Source organism: Schistocerca piceifrons, chromosome 11 (genome assembly GCF_021461385.2).
Source record: "Schistocerca piceifrons isolate TAMUIC-IGC-003096 chromosome 11, iqSchPice1.1, whole genome shotgun sequence".
NCBI lineage: Eukaryota > Metazoa > Arthropoda > Insecta > Orthoptera > Acrididae > Schistocerca > Schistocerca piceifrons.
In genome coordinates this window covers 118826042-118847572 of record NC_060148.1, presented here as the reverse complement: position 1 = coordinate 118847572, position 21531 = coordinate 118826042, and positions in this window count along the sequence as shown.

The following is a 21531-nucleotide window of genomic DNA, read 5'->3' as shown; positions in this document are numbered from 1 at the left end:
TCATACTTTTGGAATTTTGGTTTTTGATGTTGATTTTAAAATGAAATTTTTCATGTTTGAAATGTAGTAACTCGTTTTTTCCTCACAGCAGGTCAACTTGTGTGTGGTTGCAACATTATGGTCCCATTGAGTACATTTTTGGAGAAAGGGACATCTGTTGCACCACAGGGCGGGAGGAGGCTGCAGAGCACGATACATTTTCTTTCTTCGGTTAGCATCTTTTGTGTTTCATACTTTTGGAATTTTGGTTTTTGATGTTGATTTTAAAATGAAATTTTTCATGTTTGAAATGTACTAACTCGTTTTTTCCTCACAGCAGGTCAACTTGTGTGTGGTTGCAACATTATGGTCCCATTGAGTACATTTTTGGAGAGAGGGACATGTGTTGCACCACAGGGCGGGAGGAGGCTGCAGAGCACGATACATTTTCTTTCTTCGGTTAGCATCTTTTGTGTTTCATACTTTTGGAATTTTGGTTTTTCATGTTTATTTTAAAATGACCTTTTTCATGTTTGAAATGTACTAACTCGTTTTTTCCTCACAGCAGGTCAACTTGTGTGTGGTTGCAACATTATGGTCCCATTGAGTACATTTTTGGAGAAAGGGACATGTGTTGCACCACAGGGCGGGAGGAGGCTGCAGAGCACGATACATTTTCATTCTTCGGTTAGCATCTTTTGTGTTTCATACTTTTGGAATTTTGGTTTTTCATGTTTATTTTAAAATGACCTTTTTCATGTTTGAAATGTACTAACTCGTTTTTTCCTCACAGCAGGTCAACTTGTGTGTGGTTGCAACATTATGGTCCCATTGAGTACATTTTTGGAGAAAGGGACATGTGTTGCACCACAGGGCGGGAGGAGGCTGCAGAGCACGATACATTTTCTTTCTTCGGTTAGCATCTTTTGTGTTTCATACTTTTGGAATTTTGGTTTTTCATGCTTATTTTAAAATGACCTTTTTCATGTTTGAAATGTACTAACTCGTGTTTCCTCACAGCAGGTCAACTTGTTTGTGGTTGCAACATTATGGTCCCATTGAGTACATTTTTGGAGAAAGGGACATGTGTTGCACCACAGGGCGGGAGGAGGCTGCAGAGCACGATACATTTTCTTTCTTCGGTTAGCATCTTTTGTGTTTCATACTTTTGGAATTTTGGTTTTTCATGTTTATTTTAAAATGACCTTTTTCATGTTTGAAATGTACTAACTCGTTTTTTCCTCACAGCAGGTCAACTTGTGTGTGGTTGCAACATTATGGTCCCATTGAGTACATTTTTGGAGAAAGGGACATGTGTTGCACCACAGGGCGGGAGGAGGCTGCAGAGCACGATACATTTTCTTTCTTCGGTTAGCATCTTTTGTGTTTCATACTTTTGGAATTTTGGTTTTTCATGTTTATTTTAAAATGACCTTTTTCATCTTTGAAATGTACTAACTCGTTTTTTCCTCACAGCAGGTCAACTTGTGTGTGGTTGCAACATTATGGTCCCATTGAGTACATTTTTGGAGAAAGGGACATCTGTTGCACCACAGGGCGGGAGGAGGCTGCAGAGCACGATACATTTTCTTTCTTCGGTTAGCATCTTTTGTGTTTCATACTTTTGGAATTTTGGTTTTTGATGTTGATTTTAAAATGAAATTTTTCATGTTTGAAATGTACTAACTCGTTTTTTCCTCACAGCAGGTGAACTTGTGTGTGATTGCAACATTATGGTCCCATTGAGTACATTTTTGGAGAAAGGGACATCTGTTGCACCACAGGGCGGGAGGAGGCTGCAGAGCACGATACATTTTCTTTCTTCGGTTAGCATCTTTTGTGTTTCATACTTTTGGAATTTTGGTTTTTGATGTTGATTTTAAAATGAAATTTTTCATGTTTGAAATGTACTAACTCGTTTTTTCCTCACAGCAGGTCAACTTGTGTGTGGTTGCAACATTATGGTCCCATTGAGTACATTTTTGGAGAAAGGGACATCTGTTGCACCACAGGGCGGGAGGAGGCTGCAGAGCACGATACATTTTCTTTCTTCGGTTAGCATCTTTTGTGTTTCATACTTTTGGAATTTTGGTTTTTGATGTTGATTTTAAAATGAAATTTTTCATGTTTGAAATGTACTAACTCGTTTTTTCCTCACAGCAGGTCAACTTGTGTGTGGTTGCAACATTATGGTCCCATTGAGTACATTTTTGGAGAAAGGGACATGTGTTGCACCACAGGGCGGGAGGAGGCTGCAGAGCACGATACATTTTCTTTCTTCGGTTAGCATCTTTTGTGTTTCATACTTTTGGAATTTTGGTTTTTCATGTTTATTTTAAAATGACCTTTTTCATGTTTGAAATGTACTAACTCGTTTTTTCCTCACAGCAGGTCAACTTGTGTGTGGTTGCAACATTATGGTCCCATTGAGTACATTTTTGGAGAAAGGGACATGTGTTGCACCACAGGGCGGGAGGAGGCTGCAGAGCACGATACATTTTCTTTCTTCGGTTAGCATCTTTTGTGTTTCATACTTTTGGAATTTTGGTTTTTGATGTTGATTTTAAAATGAAATTTTTCATGTTTGAAATGTACTAACTCGTTTTTTCCTCACAGCAGGTCAACTTGTGTGTGGTTGCAACATTATGGTCCCATTGAGTACATTTTTGGAGAGAGGGACATGTGTTGCACCACAGGGCGGGAGGAGGCTGCAGAGCACGATACATTTTCTTTCTTCGGTTAGCATCTTTTGTGTTTCATACTTTTGGAATTTTGGTTTTTCATGTTTATTTTAAAATGACCTTTTTCATGTTTGAAATGTACTAACTCGTTTTTTCCTCACAGCAGGTCAACTTGTGTGTGGTTGCAACATTATGGTCCCATTGAGTACATTTTTGGAGAAAGGGACATGTGTTGCACCACAGGGCGGGAGGAGGCTGCAGAGCACGATACATTTTCATTCTTCGGTTAGCATCTTTTGTGTTTCATACTTTTGGAATTTTGGTTTTTCATGTTTATTTTAAAATTACCTTTTTCATGTTTGAAATGTACTAACTCGTTTTTTCCTTACAGCAGGTCAACTTGTGTGTGGTTGCAACATTATGGTCCCATTGAGTACATTTTTGGAGAAAGGGACATGTGTTGCACCACAGGGCGGGAGGAGGCTGCAGAGCACGATACATTTTCTTTCTTCGGTTAGCATCTTTTGTGTTTCATACTTTTGGAATTTTGGTTTTTCATGTTTATTTTAAAATTACCTTTTTCATGTTTGAAATGTACTAACTCGTGTTTCCTCACAGCAGGTCAACTTGTTTGTGGTTGCAACATTATGGTCCCATTGAGTACATTTTTGGAGAAAGGGACATGTGTTGCACCACAGGGCGGGAGGAGGCTGCAGAGCACGATACATTTTCTTTCTTCGGTTAGCATCTTTTGTGTTTCATACTTTTGGAATTTTGGTTTTTCATGTTTATTTTAAAATGACCTTTTTCATGTTTGAAATGTACTAACTCGTTTTTTCCTCACAGCAGGTCAACTTGTGTGTGGTTGCAACATTATGGTCCCATAGAGTACATTTTTGGAGAAAGGGACATGTGTTGCACCACAGGGCGGGAGGAGGCTGCAGAGCACGATACATTTTCTTTCTTCGGTTAGCATCTTTTGTGTTTCATACTTTTGGAATTTTGGTTTTTCATGTTTATTTTAAAATGACCTTTTTCATGTTTGAAATGTACTAACTCGTTTTTTCCTCACAGCAGGTCAACTTGTGTGTGGTTGCAACATTATGGTCCCATTGAGTACATTTTTGGAGAAAGGGACATGTGTTGCACCACAGGGCGGGAGGAGGCTGCAGAGCACGATACATTTTCTTTCTTCGGTTAGCATCTTTTGTGTTTCATACTTTTGGAATTTTGGTTTTTGATGTTGATTTTAAAATGAAATTTTTCATGTTTGAAATGTACTAACTCGTTTTTTCCTCACAGCAGGTCAACTTGTGTGTGGTTGCAACATTATGGTCCCATTGAGTACATTTTTGGAGAAAGGGACATGTGTTGCACCACAGGGCGGGAGGAGGCTGCAGAGCACGATACATTTTCTTTCTTCGGTTAGCATCTTTTGTGTTTCATACTTTTGGAATTTTGGTTTTTCATGTTTATTTTAAAATGACCTTTTTCATGTTTGAAATGTACTAACTCGTTTTTTCCTCACAGCAGGTCAACTTGTGTGTGGTTGCAACATTATGGTCCCATTGAGTACATTTTTGGAGAAAGGGACATCTGTTGCACCACAGGGCGGGAGGAGGCTGCAGAGCACGATACATTTTCTTTCTTCGGTTAGCATCTTTTGTGTTTCATACTTTTGGAATTTTGGTTTTTGATGTTGATTTTAAAATGAAATTTTTCATGTTTGAAATGTACTAACTCGTTTTTTCCTCACAGCAGGTCAACTTGTGTGTGGTTGCAACATTATGGTCCCATTGAGTACATTTTTGGAGAAAGGGACATGTGTTGCACCACAGGGCGGGAGGAGGGTGCAGAGCACGATACATTTTCTTTCTTCGGTTAGCATCTTTTGTGTTTCATACTTTTGGAATTTTGGTTTTTCATGTTTATTTTAAAATGACCTTTTTCATGTTTGAAATGTACTAACTCGTTTTTTCCTCACAGCATGTCAACTTGTGTGTGGTTGCAACATTATGGTCCCATTGAGTACATATTTGGAGAAAGTGACATGTGTTGCACCACAGGGCGGGAGGAGGCTGCAGAGCACGATACATTTTCATTCTTCGGTTAGCATCTTTTGTGTTTCATACTTTTGGAATTTTGGTTTTTCATGTTTATTTTAAAATTACCTTTTTCATGTTTGAAATGTACTAACTCGTTTTTTCCTCACAGCAGGTCAACTTGTGTGTGGTTGCAACATTATGGTCCCATTGAGTACATTTTTGGAGAAAGGACATGTGTTGCACCACAGGGCGGGAGGAGGCTGCAGAGCACGATACATTTTCTTTCTTCGGTTAGCATCTTTTGTGTTTCATACTTTTGGAATTTTGGTTTTTCATGTTTATTTTAAAATTACCTTTTTCATGTTTGAAATGTACTAACTCGTTTTTTCCTCACAGCAGGTCAACTTGTGTGTGGTTGCAACATTATGGTCCCATTGAGTACATTTTTGGAGAAAGGGACATCTGTTGCTCCACAGGGCGGGAGGAGGCTGCAGAGCACGATACATTTTCTTTCTTTGGTTAGCATCTTTTGTGTTTCATACTTTTGGAATTTTGGTTTTTCTGGCTTATTTTAAAATGACCTTTTTCATGTTTGAAATGTACTAACTCGTTTTTTCCTCACAGCAGGTCAACTTGTGTGTGGTTGCAACATTATGGTCCCATTGAGTACATTTTTGGAGAGAGGGACATGTGTTGCACCACAGGGCGGGAGGAGGCTGCAGAGCACGATACATTTTCTTTCTTCGGTTAGCATCTTTTGTGTTTCATACTTTTGGAATTTTGGTTTTTCATGTTTATTTTAAAATGACCTTTTTCATGTTTGAAATGTACTAACTCGTTTTTTCCTCACAGCAGGTCAACTTGTGTGTGGTTGCAACATTATGGTCCCATTGAGTACATTTTTGGAGAAAGGGACATGTGTTGCACCACAGGGCGGGAGGAGGCTGCAGAGCACGATACATTTTCATTCTTCGGTTAGCATCTTTTGTGTTTCATACTTTTGGAATTTTGGTTTTTCATGTTTATTTTAAAATTACCTTTTTCATGTTTGAAATGTACTAACTCGTTTTTTCCTCACAGCAGGTCAACTTGTGTGTGGTTGCAACATTATGGTCCCATTGAGTACATTTTTGGAGAAAGGGACATCTGTTGCACCACAGGGCGGGAGGAGGCTGCAGAGCACGATACATTTTCTTTCTTCGGTTAGCATCTTTTGTGTTTCATACTTTTGGAATTTTGGTTTTTCATGCTTATTTTAAAATGGCCTTTTTCATGTTTGAAATGTACTAACTCGTGTTTCCTCACAGCAGGTCAACTTGTTTGTGGTTGCAACATTATGGTCCCATTGAGTACATTTTTGGAGAAAGGGACATGTGTTGCACCACAGGGCGGGAGGAGGCTGCAGAGCACGATACATTTTCTTTCTTCGGTTAGCATCTTTTGTGTTTCATACTTTTGGAATTTTGGTTTTTCATGTTTATTTTAAAATGACCTTTTTCATGTTTGAAATGTACTAACTTGTTTTTTCCTCACAGCAGGTCAACTTGTGTGTGGTTGCAACATTATGGTCCCATTGAGTACATTTTTGGAGAAAGGGACATGTGTTGCACCACAGGGCGGGAGGAGGCTGCAGAGCACGATACATTTTCTTTCTTCGGTTAGCATCTTTTGTGTTTCATACTTTTGGAATTTTGGTTTTTCATGTTTATTTTAAAATGACCTTTTTCATGTTTGAAATGTACTAACTCGTTTTTTCCTCACAGCAGGTCAACTTGTGTGTGGTTGCAACATTATGGTCCCATTGAGTACATTTTTGGAGAAAGGGACATCTGTTGCACCACAGGGCGGGAGGAGGCTGCAGAGCACGATACATTTTCTTTCTTCGGTTAGCATCTTTTGTGTTTCATACTTTTGGAATTTTGGTTTTTGATGTTGATTTTAAAATGAAATTTTTCATGTTTGAAATGTACTAACTCGTTTTTTCCTCACAGCAGGTGAACTTGTGTGTGATTGCAACATTATGGTCCCATTGAGTACATTTTTGGAGAAAGGGACATCTGTTGCACCACAGGGCGGGAGGAGGCTGCAGAGCACGATACATTTTCTTTCTTCGGTTAGCATCTTTTGTGTTTCATACTTTTGGAATTTTGGTTTTTGATGTTGATTTTAAAATGAAATTTTTCATGTTTGAAATGTACTAACTCGTTTTTTCCTCACAGCAGGTCAACTTGTGTGTGGTTGCAACATTATGGTCCCATTGAGTACATTTTTGGAGAAAGGGACATCTGTTGCACCACAGGGCGGGAGGAGGCTGCAGAGCACGATACATTTTCTTTCTTCGGTTAGCATCTTTTGTGTTTCATACTTTTGGAATTTTGGTTTTTGATGTTGATTTTAAAATGAAATTTTTCATGTTTGAAATGTACTAACTCGTTTTTTCCTCACAGCAGGTCAACTTGTGTGTGGTTGCAACATTATGGTCCCATTGAGTACATTTTTGGAGAAAGGGACATGTGTTGCACCACAGGGCGGGAGGAGGCTGCAGAGCACGATACATTTTCTTTCTTCGGTTAGCATCTTTTGTGTTTCATACTTTTGGAATTTTGGTTTTTCATGTTTATTTTAAAATGACCTTTTTCATGTTTGAAATGTACTAACTCGTTTTTTCCTCACAGCAGGTCAACTTGTGTGTGGTTGCAACATTATGGTCCCATTGAGTACATTTTTGGAGAAAGGGACATGTGTTGCACCACAGGGCGGGAGGAGGCTGCAGAGCACGATACATTTTCTTTCTTCGGTTAGCATCTTTTGTGTTTCATACTTTTGGAATTTTGGTTTTTGATGTTGATTTTAAAATGAAATTTTTCATGTTTGAAATGTACTAACTCGTTTTTTCCTCACAGCAGGTCAACTTGTGTGTGGTTGCAACATTATGGTCCCATTGAGTACATTTTTGGAGAGAGGGACATGTGTTGCACCACAGGGCGGGAGGAGGCTGCAGAGCACGATACATTTTCTTTCTTCGGTTAGCATCTTTTGTGTTTCATACTTTTGGAATTTTGGTTTTTCATGTTTATTTTAAAATGACCTTTTTCATGTTTGAAATGTACTAACTCGTTTTTTCCTCACAGCAGGTCAACTTGTGTGTGGTTGCAACATTATGGTCCCATTGAGTACATTTTTGGAGAAAGGGACATGTGTTGCACCACAGGGCGGGAGGAGGCTGCAGAGCACGATACATTTTCATTCTTCGGTTAGCATCTTTTGTGTTTCATACTTTTGGAATTTTGGTTTTTCATGTTTATTTTAAAATTACCTTTTTCATGTTTGAAATGTACTAACTCGTTTTTTCCTCACAGCAGGTCAACTTGTGTGTGGTTGCAACATTATGGTCCCATTGAGTACATTTTTGGAGAAAGGGACATCTGTTGCACCACAGGGCGGGAGGAGGCTGCAGAGCACGATACATTTTCTTTCTTCGGTTAGTATCTTTTGTGTTTCATACTTTTGGAATTTTGGTTTTTCATGTTTATTTTAAAATTACCTTTTTCATGTTTGAAATGTACTAACTCGTGTTTCCTCACAGCAGGTCAACTTGTTTGTGGTTGCAACATTATGGTCCCATTGAGTACATTTTTGGAGAAAGGGACATGTGTTGCACCACAGGGCGGGAGGAGGCTGCAGAGCACGATACATTTTCTTTCTTCGGTTAGCATCTTTTGTGTTTCATACTTTTGGAATTTTGGTTTTTCATGTTTATTTTAAAATGACCTTTTTCATGTTTGAAATGTACTATCTCGTTCTTTCCTCACAGCAGGTCAACTTGTGTGTGGTTGCAACATTATGGTCCCATAGAGTACATTTTTGGAGAAAGGGACATGTGTTGCACCACAGGGCGGGAGGAGGCTGCAGAGCACGATACATTTTCTTTCTTCGGTTAGCATCTTTTGTGTTTCATACTTTTGGAATTTTGGTTTTTCATGTTTATTTTAAAATGACCTTTTTCATGTTTGAAATGTACTAACTCGTTTTTTCCTCACAGCAGGTCAACTTGTGTGTGGTTGCAACATTATGGTCCCATTGAGTACATTTTTGGAGAAAGGGACATCTGTTGCACCACAGGGTGGGAGAAGGCTGCAGAGCACGATACATTTTCTTTCTTCGGTTAGCATCTTTTGTGTTTCATACTTTTGGAATTTTGGTTTTTGATGTTGATTTTAAAATGAAATTTTTCATGTTTGAAATGTACTAACTCGTTTTTTCCTCACAGCAGGTCAACTTGTGTGTGGTTGCAACATTATGGTCCCATTGAGTACATTTTTGGAGAAAGGGACATCTGTTGCACCACAGGGCGGGAGGAGGCTGCAGAGCACGATACATTTTCTTTCTTCGTTTAGCATCTTTTGTGTTTCATACTTTTGGAATTTTGGTTTTTGATGTTGATTTTAAAATGAAATTTTTCATGTTTGAAATGTACTAACTCGTTTTTTCCTCACAGCAGGTCAACTTGTGTGTGGTTGCAACATTATGGTCCCATTGAGTACATTTTTGGAGAAAGGGACATCTGTTGCACCACAGGGCGGGAGGAGGCTGCAGAGCACGATACATTTTCTTTCTTCGGTTAGCATCTTTTGTGTTTCATACTTTTGGAATTTTGGTTTTTGATGTTGATTTTAAAGTGAAATTTTTCATGTTTGAAATGTACTAACTCGTTTTTTCCTCACAGCAGGTCAACTTGTGTGTGGTTGCAACATTATGGTCCCATTGAGTACATTTTTGGAGAAACGGACATGTGTTGCACCACAGGGCGGGAGGAGGCTGCAGAGCACGATACATTTTCTTTCTTCGGTTAGCATCTTTTGTGTTTCATACTTTTGGAATTTTGGTTTTTCATGTTTATTTTAAAATGACCTTTTTCATGTTTGAAATGTACTAACTCATTTTTTCCTCACAGCAGGTCAACTTGTGTGTGGTTGCAACATTATGGTCCCATTGAGTACATTTTTGGAGAAAGGGACATGTGTTGCACCACAGGGCGGGAGGAGGCTGCAGAGCACGATACATTTTCTTTCTTCGGTTAGCATCTTTTGTGTTTCATACTTTTGGAATTTTGGTTTTTCATATTTATTTTAAAATGACCTTTTTCATGTTTGAAATGTACTAACTCGTTTTTTCCTCACAGCAGGTCAACTTGTGTGTGGTTGCAACATTATGGTCCCATTGAGTACATTTTTGGAGAAAGGGACATCTGTTGCACCACAGGGCGGGAGGAGGCTGCAGAGCACGATACATTTTCTTTCTTCGGTTAGCATCTTTTGTGTTTCATACTTTTGGAATTTTGGTTTTTGATGTTGATTTTAAAATGAAATTTTTCATGTTTGAAATGTACTAACTCGTTTTTTCCTCACAGCAGGTCAACTTGTGTGTGGTTGCAACATTATGGTCCCATTGAGTACATTTTTGGAGAAAGGGACATGTGTTGCACCACAGGGCGGGAGGAGGCTGCAGAGCACGATACATTTTCTTTCTTCGGTTAGCATCTTTTGTGTTTCATACTTTTGGAATTTTGGTTTTTCATGTTTATTTTAAAATGACCTTTTTCATGTTTGAAATGTACTAACTCGTTTTTTCCTCACAGCAGGTCAACTTGTGTGTGGTTGCAACATTATGGTCCCATTGAGTACATTTTTGGAGAAAGGGACATGTGTTGCACCACAGGGCGGGAGGAGGCTGCAGAGCACGATACATTTTCTTTCTTCGGTTAGCATCTTTTGTGTTTCATACTTTTGGAATTTTGGTTTTTCATGTTTATTTTAAAATGACCTTTTTCATGTTTGAAATGTACTAACTCGTTTTTTCCTCACAGCAGGTCAACTTGTGTGTGGTTGCAACATTATGGTCCCATTGAGTACATTTTTGGAGAAAGGGACATCTGTTGCACCACAGGGCGGGAGGAGGCTGCAGAGCACGATACATTTTCTTTCTTCGGTTAGCATCTTTTGTGTTTCATACTTTTGGAATTTTGGTTTTTGATGTTGATTTTAAAATGAAATTTTTCATGTTTGAAATGTACTAACTCGTTTTTTCCTCACAGCAGGTCAACTTGTGTGTGGTTGCAACATTATGGTCCCATTGAGTACATTTTTGGAGAAAGGGACATGTGTTGCACCACAGGGCGGGAGGAGGGTGCAGAGCACGATACATTTTCTTTCTTCGGTTAGCATCTTTTGTGTTTCATACTTTTGGAATTTTGGTTTTTCATGTTTATTTTAAAATGACCTTTTTCATGTTTGAAATGTACTAACTCGTTTTTTCCTCACAGCAGGTCAACTTGTGTGTGGTTGCAACATTATGGTCCCATTGAGTACATTTTTGGAGAAAGTGACATGTGTTGCACCACAGGGCGGGAGGAGGCTGCAGAGCACGATACATTTTCATTCTTCGGTTAGCATCTTTTGTGTTTCATACTTTTGGAATTTTGGTTTTTCATGTTTATTTTAAAATTACCTTTTTCATGTTTGAAATGTACTAACTCGTTTTTTCCTCACAGCAGGTCAACTTGTGTGTGGTTGCAACATTATGGTCCCATTGAGTACATTTTTGGAGAAAGGACATGTGTTGCACCACAGGGCGGGAGGAGGCTGCAGAGCACGATACATTTTCTTTCTTCGGTTAGCATCTTTTGTGTTTCATACTTTTGGAATTTTGGTTTTTCATGTTTATTTTAAAATTACCTTTTTCATGTTTGAAATGTACTAACTCGTTTTTTCCTCACAGCAGGTCAACTTGTGTGTGGTTGCAACATTATGGTCCCATTGAGTACATTTTTGGAGAAAGGGACATCTGTTGCTCCACAGGGCGGGAGGAGGCTGCAGAGCACGATACATTTTCTTTCTTTGGTTAGCATCTTTTGTGTTTCATACTTTTGGAATTTTGGTTTTTCTGGCTTATTTTAAAATGACCTTTTTCATGTTTGAAATGTACTAACTCGTTTTTTCCTCACAGCAGGTCAACTTGTGTGTGGTTGCAACATTATGGTCCCATTGAGTACATTTTTGGAGAAAGGGACATCTGTTGCACCACAGGGCGGGAGGAGGCTGCAGAGCACGATACATTTTCTTTCTTCGGTTAGCATCTTTTGCGTTTCATACTTTAGGAATTTTGGTTTTTCATGTTTATTTTAAAATGAACTTTTTCATGTTTGAAATGTACTAACTCGTTTTTTCCTCACAGCAGGTCAACTTGTGTGTGGTTGCAACATTATGGTCCCATTGAGTACATTTTTGGAGAAAGGACATGTGTTGCACCACAGGGCGGGAGGAGGCTGCAGAGCACGATACATTTTCTTTCTTCGGTTAGCATCTTTTGTGTTTCATACTTTTGGAATTTTGGTTTTTCATGTTTATTTTAAAATGACCTTTTTCATGTTTGAAATGTACTAACTCGTTTTTTCCTCACAGCAGGTCAACTTGTGTGTGGTTGCAACATTATGGTCCCATTGAGTACATTTTTGGAGAAAGGGACATCTGTTGCACCACAGGGCGGGAGGAGGCTGAAGAGCACGATACATTTTCTTTCTTCGGTTAGCATCTTTTGTGTTTCATACTTTTGGAATTTTGGTTTTTCATGTTTATTTTAAAATGACCTTTTTCATGTTTGAAATGTACTAACTCGTTTTTTCCTCACAGCAGGTCAACTTGTGTGTGGTTGCAACATTATGGTCCCATTGAGTACATTTTTGGAGAAAGGGACATGTGTTGCACCACAGGGCGGGAGGAGGCTGCAGAGCACGATACATTTTCTTTCTTCGGTTAGCATCTTTTGTGTTTCATACTTTTGGAATTTTGGTTTTTCATGTTTATTTTAAAATGACCTTTTTCATGTTTGAAATGTACTAACTCGTTTTTTCCTCACAGCAGGTCAACTTGTGTGTGGTTGCAACATTATGGTCCCATTAAGTACATTTTTGGAGAAAGGGACATGTGTTGCACCACAGGGCGGGAGGAGGCTGCAGAGCACGATACATTTTCTTTCTTCGGTTAGCATCTTTTGTGTTTCATACTTTTGGAATTTTGGTTTTTCATGTTTATTTTAAAATGACCTTTTTCATGTTTGAAATGTACTAACTCGTTTTTTCCTCACAGCAGGTCAACTTGTGTGTGGTTGCAACATTATGGTCCCATTGAGTACATTTTTGGAGAAAGGGACATGTGTTGCACCACAGGGCGGGAGGAGGCTGCAGAGCACGATACATTTTCTTTCTTCGGTTAGCATCTTTTGTGTTTCATACTTTTGGAATTTTGGTTTTTCATGTTTATTTTAAAATGACCTTTTTCATGTTTGAAATGTACTAACTCGTTTTTTCCTCACAGCAGGTCAACTTGTGTGTGGTTGCAACATTATGGTCCCATTGAGTACATTTTTGGAGAAAGGGACATGTGTTGCACCACAGGGCGGGAGGAGGCTGCAGGGCACGATACATTTTCTTTCTTCGGTTAGCATCTTTTGTGTTTCATACTTTTGGAATTTTGGTTTTTCATGTTTATTTTAAATTGACCTTTTTCATGTTTGAAATGTACTAACTCGTTTTTTCCTCACAGCAGGTCAACTTGTGTGTGGTTGCAACATTATGGTCCCATTGAGTACATTTTTGGAGAAAGGGACATCTGTTGCACCACAGGGCGGGAGGAGGCTGCAGAGCACGATACATTTTCTTTCTTCGGTTAGCATCTTTTGTGTTTCATACTTTTGGAATTTTGGTTTTTGATGTTGATTTTAAAATGAAATTTTTCATGTTTGAAATGTACTAACTCGTTTTTTCCTCACAGCAGGTCAACTTGTGTGTGGTTGCAACATTATGGTCCCATTGAGTACATTTTTGGAGAAAGAGACATCTGTTGCACCACAGGGCGGGAGGAGGCTGCAGAGCACGATACATTTTCTTTCTTCGGTTAGCATCTTTTGTGTTTCATACTTTTGGAATTTTGGTTTTTGATGTTGATTTTAAAATGAAATTTTTCATGTTTGAAATGTACTAACTCGGTTTTTCCTCACAGCTGGTCAACTTGTGTGTGGTTGCAACATTATGGTCCCATTGAGTACATTTTTGGAGAAAGGGACATCTGTTGCACCACAGGGCGGGAGGAGGCTGCAGAGCACGATACATTTTCTTTCTTCGGTTAGCATCTTTTGTGTTTCATACTTTTGGAATTTTGGTTTTTGATGTTGATTTTAAAATGAAATTTTTCATGTTTGAAATGTACTAACTCGTTTTTTCCTCACAGCAGGTCAACTTGTGTGTGGTTGCAACATTATGGTCCCATTGAGTACATTTTTGGAGAAAGGGACATGTGTTGCACCACAGGGCGGGAGGAGGCTGCAGAGCACGATACATTTTCTTTCTTCGGTTAGCATCTTTTGTGTTTCATACTTTTGGAATTTTGGTTTTTCATGTTTATTTTAAAATGACCTTTTTCATGTTTGAAATGTACTAACTCGTTTTTTCCTCACAGCAGGTCAACTTGTGTGTGGTTGCAACATTATGGTCCCATTGAGTACATTTTTGGAGAAAGGGACATCTGTTGCACCAAAGGGCGGTGGGAGGGTGCAGAGCACAACACATTTTCTTTGTTTGGTAAGCATTCTTTTGTGTTTTGTACTTTTAAAATTTTGGTTTTTCATGTTGATATTAAAATGACCTTTTTCATGTTTGAAATGTACTAACTCGTTTTTCCTCACAGCAGGTCAACTTGTGTGTAGTTGCAACATTATGGTCCCATTGAGTACATTTTTGGAGAAAGGGACATCTGTTGCACCACAGGGCGGTGGGAGGGTGCAGAGCACAACACATTTTCTTTGTTTGGTAAGCATTCTTTTGTGTTTTGTACTTTTGGAATTTTGGTTTTTCATGTTGATATTAAAATGACCTTTTTCATTTTTTAAATTTACTAACTCGTTTTTTCCTCACAGCAGGTCAACTTGTGTGTGGTTGCAACATTATGGTCCCATTGAGTACATTTTTGGAGAAAGGGACATCTGTTGCACCACAGGGCGGGAGGAGGCTGCAGAGCACGATACATTTTCTTTCTTCGGTTAGCATCTTTTGTGTTTCATACTTTTGGAATTTTGGTTTTTGATGTTGATTTTAAAATGAAATTTTTCATGTTTGAAATGTACTAACTCGTTTTTTCCTCACAGCAGGTCAACTTGTGTGTGGTTGCAACATTATGGTCCCATTGAGTACATTTTTGGAGAAAGGGACATCTGTTGCACCACAGGGCGGGAGGAGGCTGCAGAGCACGATACATTTTCTTTCTTCGGTTAGCATCTTTTGTGTTTCATACTTTTGGAATTTTGGTTTTTGATGTTGATTTTAAAATGAAATTTTTCATGTTTGAAATGTACTAACTCGTTTTTTCCTCACAGCAGGTCAACTTGTGTGTGGTTGCAACATTATGGTCCCATTGAGTACATTTTTGGAGAAAGGGACATGTGTTGCACCACAGGGCGGGAGGAGGCTGCAGAGCACGATACATTTTCTTTCTTCGGTTAGCATCTTTTGTGTTTCATTCTTTTGGAATTTTGGTTTTTCATGTTTATTTTAAAATGACCTTTTTCATGTTTGAAATGTACTAACTCATTTTTTCCTCACAGCAGGTCAACTTGTGTGTGGTTGCAACATTATGGTCCCATTGAGTACATTTTTGGAGAAAGGGACATGTGTTGCACCACAGGGCGGGAGGAGGCTGCAGAGCACGATACATTTTCTTTCTTCGGTTAGCATCTTTTGTGTTTCATACTTTTGGAATTTTGGTTTTTCATGTTTATTTTAAAATGACCTTTTTCATGTTTGAAATGTACTAACTCGTTTTTTCCTCACAGCAGGTCAACTTGTGTGTGGTTGCAACATTATGGTCCCATTGAGTACATTTTTGGAGAAAGGGACATCTGTTGCACCACAGGGCGGGAGGAGGCTGCAGAGCACGATACATTTTCTTTCTTCGGTTAGCATCTTTTGTGTTTCATACTTTTGGAATTTTGGTTTTTGATGTTGATTTTAAAATGAAATTTTTCATGTTTGAAATGTACTAACTCGTTTTTTCCTCACAGCAGGTCAACTTGTGTGTGGTTGCAACATTATGGTCCCATTGAGTACATTTTTGGAGAAAGGGACATGTGTTGCACCACAGGGCGGGAGGAGGCTGCAGAGCACGATACATTTTCTTTCTTCGGTTAGCATCTTTTGTGTTTCATACTTTTGGAATTTTGGTTTTTCATGTTTATTTTAAAATGACCTTTTTCATGTTTGAAATGTACTAACTCGTTTTTTCCTCACAGCAGGTCAACTTGTGTGTGGTTGCAACATTATGGTCCCATTGAGTACATTTTTGGAGAAAGGGACATGTGTTGCACCACAGGGCGGGAGGAGGCTGCAGAGCACGATACATTTTCTTTCTTCGGTTAGCATCTTTTGTGTTTCATACTTTTGGAATTTTGGTTTTTCATGTTTATTTTAAAATGACCTTTTTCATGTTTGAAATGTACTAACTCGTTTTTTCCTCACAGCAGGTCAACTTGTGTGTGGTTGCAACATTATGGTCCCATTGAGTACATTTTTGGAGAAAGGGACATGTGTTGCACCACAGGGCGGGAGGAGGCTGCAGAGCACGATACATTTTCTTTCTTCGGTTAGCATCTTTTGTGTTTCATACTTTTGGAATTTTGGTTTTTCATGTTTATTTTAAAATGACCTTTTTCATGTTTGAAATGTACTAACTCGTTTTTTCCTCACAGCAGGTCAACTTGTGTGTGGTTGCAACATTATGGTCCCATTGAGTACATTTTTGGAGAAAGGGACATGTGTTGCACCACAGGGCGGGAGGAGGCTGCAGAGCACGATACATTTTCTTTCTTCGGTTAGCATCTTTTGTGTTTCATACTTTTGGAATTTTGGTTTTTCATGTTTATTTTAAAATGACCTTTTTCATGTTTGAAATGTACTAACTCGTTTTTTCCTCACAGCAGGTGAACTTGTGTGTGGTTGCAACATTATGGTCCCATTGAGTACATTTTTGGAGAAAGGGACATCTGTTGCACCACAGGGCGGGAGGAGGCTGCAGAGCACGATACATTTTCTTTCTTCGGTTAGCATCTTTTGTGTTTCATACTTTTGGAATTTTGGTGTTTGATGTTGATTTTAAAATGAAATTTTTCATGTTTGAAATGTACTAACTCGTTTTTTCCTCACAGCAGGTCAACTTGTGTGTGGTTGCAACATTATGGTCCCATTGAGTACATTTTTGGAGAAAGGGACATGTGTTGCACCACAGGGCGGGAGGAGGGTGCAGAGCACGATACATTTTCTTTCTTCGGTTAGCATCTTTTGTGTTTCATACTTTTGGAATTTTGGTTTTTCATGTTTATTTTAAAATGACCTTTTTCATGTTTGAAATGTACTAACTCGTTTTTTCCTCACAGCAGGTCAACTTGTGTGTGGTTGCAACATTATGGTCCCATTGAGTACATTTTTGGAGAAAGTGACATGTGTTGCACCACAGGGCGGGAGGAGGCTGCAGAGCACGATACATTTTCATTCTTCGGTTAGCATCTTTTGTGTTTCATACTTTTGGAATTTTGGTTTTTCATGTTTATTTTAAAATTACCTTTTTCATGTTTGAAATGTACTAACTCGTTTTTTCCTCACAGCAGGTCAACTTGTGTGTGGTTGCAACATTATGGTCCCATTGAGTACATTTTTGGAGAAAGGACATGTGTTGCACCACAGGGCGGGAGGAGGCTGCAGAGCACGATACATTTTCTTTCTTCGGTTAGCATCTTTTGTGTTTCATACTTTTGGAATTTTGGTTTTTCATGTTTATTTTAAAATTACCTTTTTCATGTTTGAAATGTACTAACTCGTTTTTTCCTCACAGCAGGTCAACTTGTGTGTGGTTGCAACATTATGGTCCCATTGAGTACATTTTTGGAGAAAGGGACATCTGTTGCTCCACAGGGCGGGAGGAGGCTGCAGAGCACGATACATTTTCTTTCTTTGGTTAGCATCTTTTGTGTTTCATACTTTTGGAATTTTGGTTTTTCTGGCTTATTTTAAAATGACCTTTTTCATGTTTGAAATGTACTAACTCGTTTTTTCCTCACAGCAGGTCAACTTGTGTGTGGTTGCAACATTATGGTCCCATTGAGTACATTTTTGGAGAAAGGGACATCTGTTGCACCACAGGGCGGGAGGAGGCTGCAGAGCACGATACATTTTCTTTCTTCGGTTAGCATCTTTTGTGTTTCATACTTTAGGAATTTTGGTTTTTCATGTTTATTTTAAAATGAACTTTTTCATGTTTGAAATGTACTAACTCGTTTTTTCCTCACAGCAGGTCAACTTGTGTGTGGTTGCAACATTATGGTCCCATTGAGTACATTTTTGGAGAAAGGACATGTGTTGCACCACAGGGCGGGAGGAGGCTGCAGAGCACGATACATTTTCTTTCTTCGGTTAGCATCTTTTGTGTTTCATACTTTTGGAATTTTGGTTTTTCATGTTTATTTTAAAATGACCTTTTTCATGTTTGAAATGTACTAACTCGTTTTTTCCTCACAGCAGGTCAACTTGTGTGTGGTTGCAACATTATGGTCCCATTGAGTACATTTTTGGAGAAAGGGACATCTGTTGCACCACAGGGCGGGAGGAGGCTGAAGAGCACGATACATTTTCTTTCTTCGGTTAGCATCTTTTGTGTTTCATACTTTTGGAATTTTGGTTTTTCATGTTTATTTTAAAATGACCTTTTTCATGTTTGAAATGTACTAACTCGTTTTTTCCTCACAGCAGGTCAACTTGTGTGTGGTTGCAACATTATGGTCCCATTGAGTACATTTTTGGAGAAAGGGACATGTGTTGCACCACAGGGCGGGAGGAGGCTGCAGAGCACGATACATTTTCTTTCTTCGGTTAGCATCTTTTGTGTTTCATACTTTTGGAATTTTGGTTTTTCATGTTTATTTTAAAATGACCTTTTTCATGTTTGAAATGTACTAACTCGTTTTTTCCTCACAGCAGGTCAACTTGTGTGTGGTTGCAACATTATGGTCCCATTGAGTACATTTTTGGAGAAAGGGACATGTATTGCACCACAGGGCGGGAGGAGGCTGCAGAGCACGATACATTTTCTTTCTTCGGTTAGCATCTTTTGTGTTTCATACTTTTGGAATTTTGGTTTTTCATGTTTATTTTAAAATGACCTTTTTCATGTTTGAAATGTACTAACTCGTTTTTTCCTCACAGCAGGTCAACTTGTGTGTGGTTGCAACATTATGGTCCCATTGAGTACATTTTTGGAGAAAGGGACATGTGTTGCACCACAGGGCGGGAGGAGGCTGCAGAGCACGATACATTTTCTTTCTTCGGTTAGCATCTTTTGTGTTTCATACTTTTGGAATTTTGGTTTTTCATGTTTATTTTAAAATGACCTTTTTCATGTTTGAAATGTACTAACTCGTTTTTTCCTCACAGCAGGTCAACTTGTGTGTGGTTGCAACATTATGGTCCCATTGAGTACATTTTTGGAGAAAGGGACATGTGTTGCACCACAGGGCGGGAGGAGGCTGCAGGGCACGATACATTTTCTTTCTTCGGTTAGCATCTTTTGTGTTTCATACTTTTGGAATTTTGGTTTTTCATGTTTATTTTAAAATGACCTTTTTCATGTTTGAAATGTACTAACTCGTTTTTTCCTCACAGCAGGTCAACTTGTGTGTGGTTGCAACATTATGGTCCCATTGAGTACATTTTTGGAGAAAGGGACATGTGTTGCACCACAGGGCGGGAGGAGGCTGCAGAGCACGATACATTTTCTTTCTTCGGTTAGCATCTTTTGTGTTTCATACTTTTGGAATTTTGGTTTTTGATGTTGATTTTAAAATGAAATTTTTCATGTTTGAAATGTACTAACTCGTTTTTTCCTCACAGCAGGTCAACTTGTGTGTGGTTGCAACATTATGGTCCCATTGAGTACATTTTTGGAGAAAGGGACATCTGTTGCACCACAGGGCGGGAGGAGGCTGCAGAGCACGATACATTTTCTTTCTTCGGTTAGCATCTTTTGTGTTTCATACTTTTGGAATTTTGGTTTTTGATGTTGATTTTAAAATGAAATTTTTCATGTTTGAAATGTACTAACTCGGTTTTTCCTCACAGCTGGTCAACTTGTGTGTGGTTGCAACATTATGGTCCCATTGAGTACATTTTTGGAGAAAGGGACATCTGTTGCACCACAGGGCGGGAGGAGGCTGCAGAGCACGATACATTTTCTTTCTTCGGTTAGCATCTTTTGTGTTTCATACTTTTGGAATTTTGGTTTTTGATGTTGATTTTAAAATGAAATTTTTCATGTTTGAAATGTACTAACTCGTTTTTTCCTCACAGCAGGTCAACTTGTGTGTGGTTGCAACATTATGGTCCCATTGAGTACATTTTTGGAGAAAGGGACATGTGTTGCACCACAGGGCGGGAGGAGGCTGCAGAGCACGATACATTTTCTTTCTTCGGTTAGCATCTTTTGTGTTTCATACTTTTGGAATTTTGGTTTTTCATGTTTATTTTAAAATGACCTTTTTCATGTTTGAAATGTACTAACTCGTTTTTTCCTCACAGCAGGTCAACTTGTGTGTGGTTGCAACATTATGGTCCCATTGAGTACATTTTTGGAGAAAGGGACATGTGTTGCACCACAGGGCGGGAGGAGGCTGCAGGGCACGATACATTTTCTTTCTTCGGTTAGCATCTTTTGTGTTTCATACTTTTGGAATTTTGGTTTTTCATGTTTATTTTAAAATGACCTTTTTCATGTTTGAAATGTACTAACTCGTTTTTTCCTCACAGCAGGTCAACTTGTGTGTGGTTGCAACATTATGGTCCCATTGAGTACATTTTTGGAGAAAGGGACATCTGTTGCACCACAGGGCGGGAGGAGGCTGCAGAGCACGATACATTTTCTTTCTTCGGTTAGCATCTTTTGTGTTTCATACTTTTGGAATTTTGGTTTTTGATGTTGATTTTAAAATGAAATTTTTCATGTTTGAAATGTACTAACTCGTTTTTTCCTCACAGCAGGTCAACTTGTGTGTGGTTGCAACATTATGGTCCCATTGAGTACATTTTTGGAGAAAGGGACATCTGTTGCACCACAGGGCGGGAGGAGGCTGCAGAGCACGATACATTTTCTTTCTTCGGTTAGCATCTTTTGTGTTTCATACTTTTGGAATTTTGGTTTTTGATGTTGATTTTAAAATGAAATTTTTCATGTTTGAAATGTACTAACTCGGTTTTTCCTCACAGCTGGTCAACTTGTGTGTGGTTGCAACATTATGGTCCCATTGAGTACATTTTTGGAGAAAGGGACATCTGTTGCACCACAGGGCGGGAGGAGGCTGCAGAGCACGATACATTTTCTTTCTTCGGTTAGCATCTTTTGTGTTTCATACTTTTGGAATTTTGGTTTTTGATGTTGATTTTAAAATGAAATTTTTCATGTTTGAAATGTACTAACTCGTTTTTTCCTCACAGCAGGTCAACTTGTGTGTGGTTGCAACATTATGGTCCCATTGAGTACATTTTTGGAGAAAGGGACATGTGTTGCACCACAGGGCGGGAGGAGGCTGCAGAGCACGATACATTTTCTTTCTTCGGTTAGCATCTTTTGTGTTTCATACTTTTGGAATTTTGGTTTTTCATGTTTATTTTAAAATGACCTTTTTCATGTTTGAAATGTACTAACTCGTTTTTTCCTCACAGCAGGTCAACTTGTGTGTGG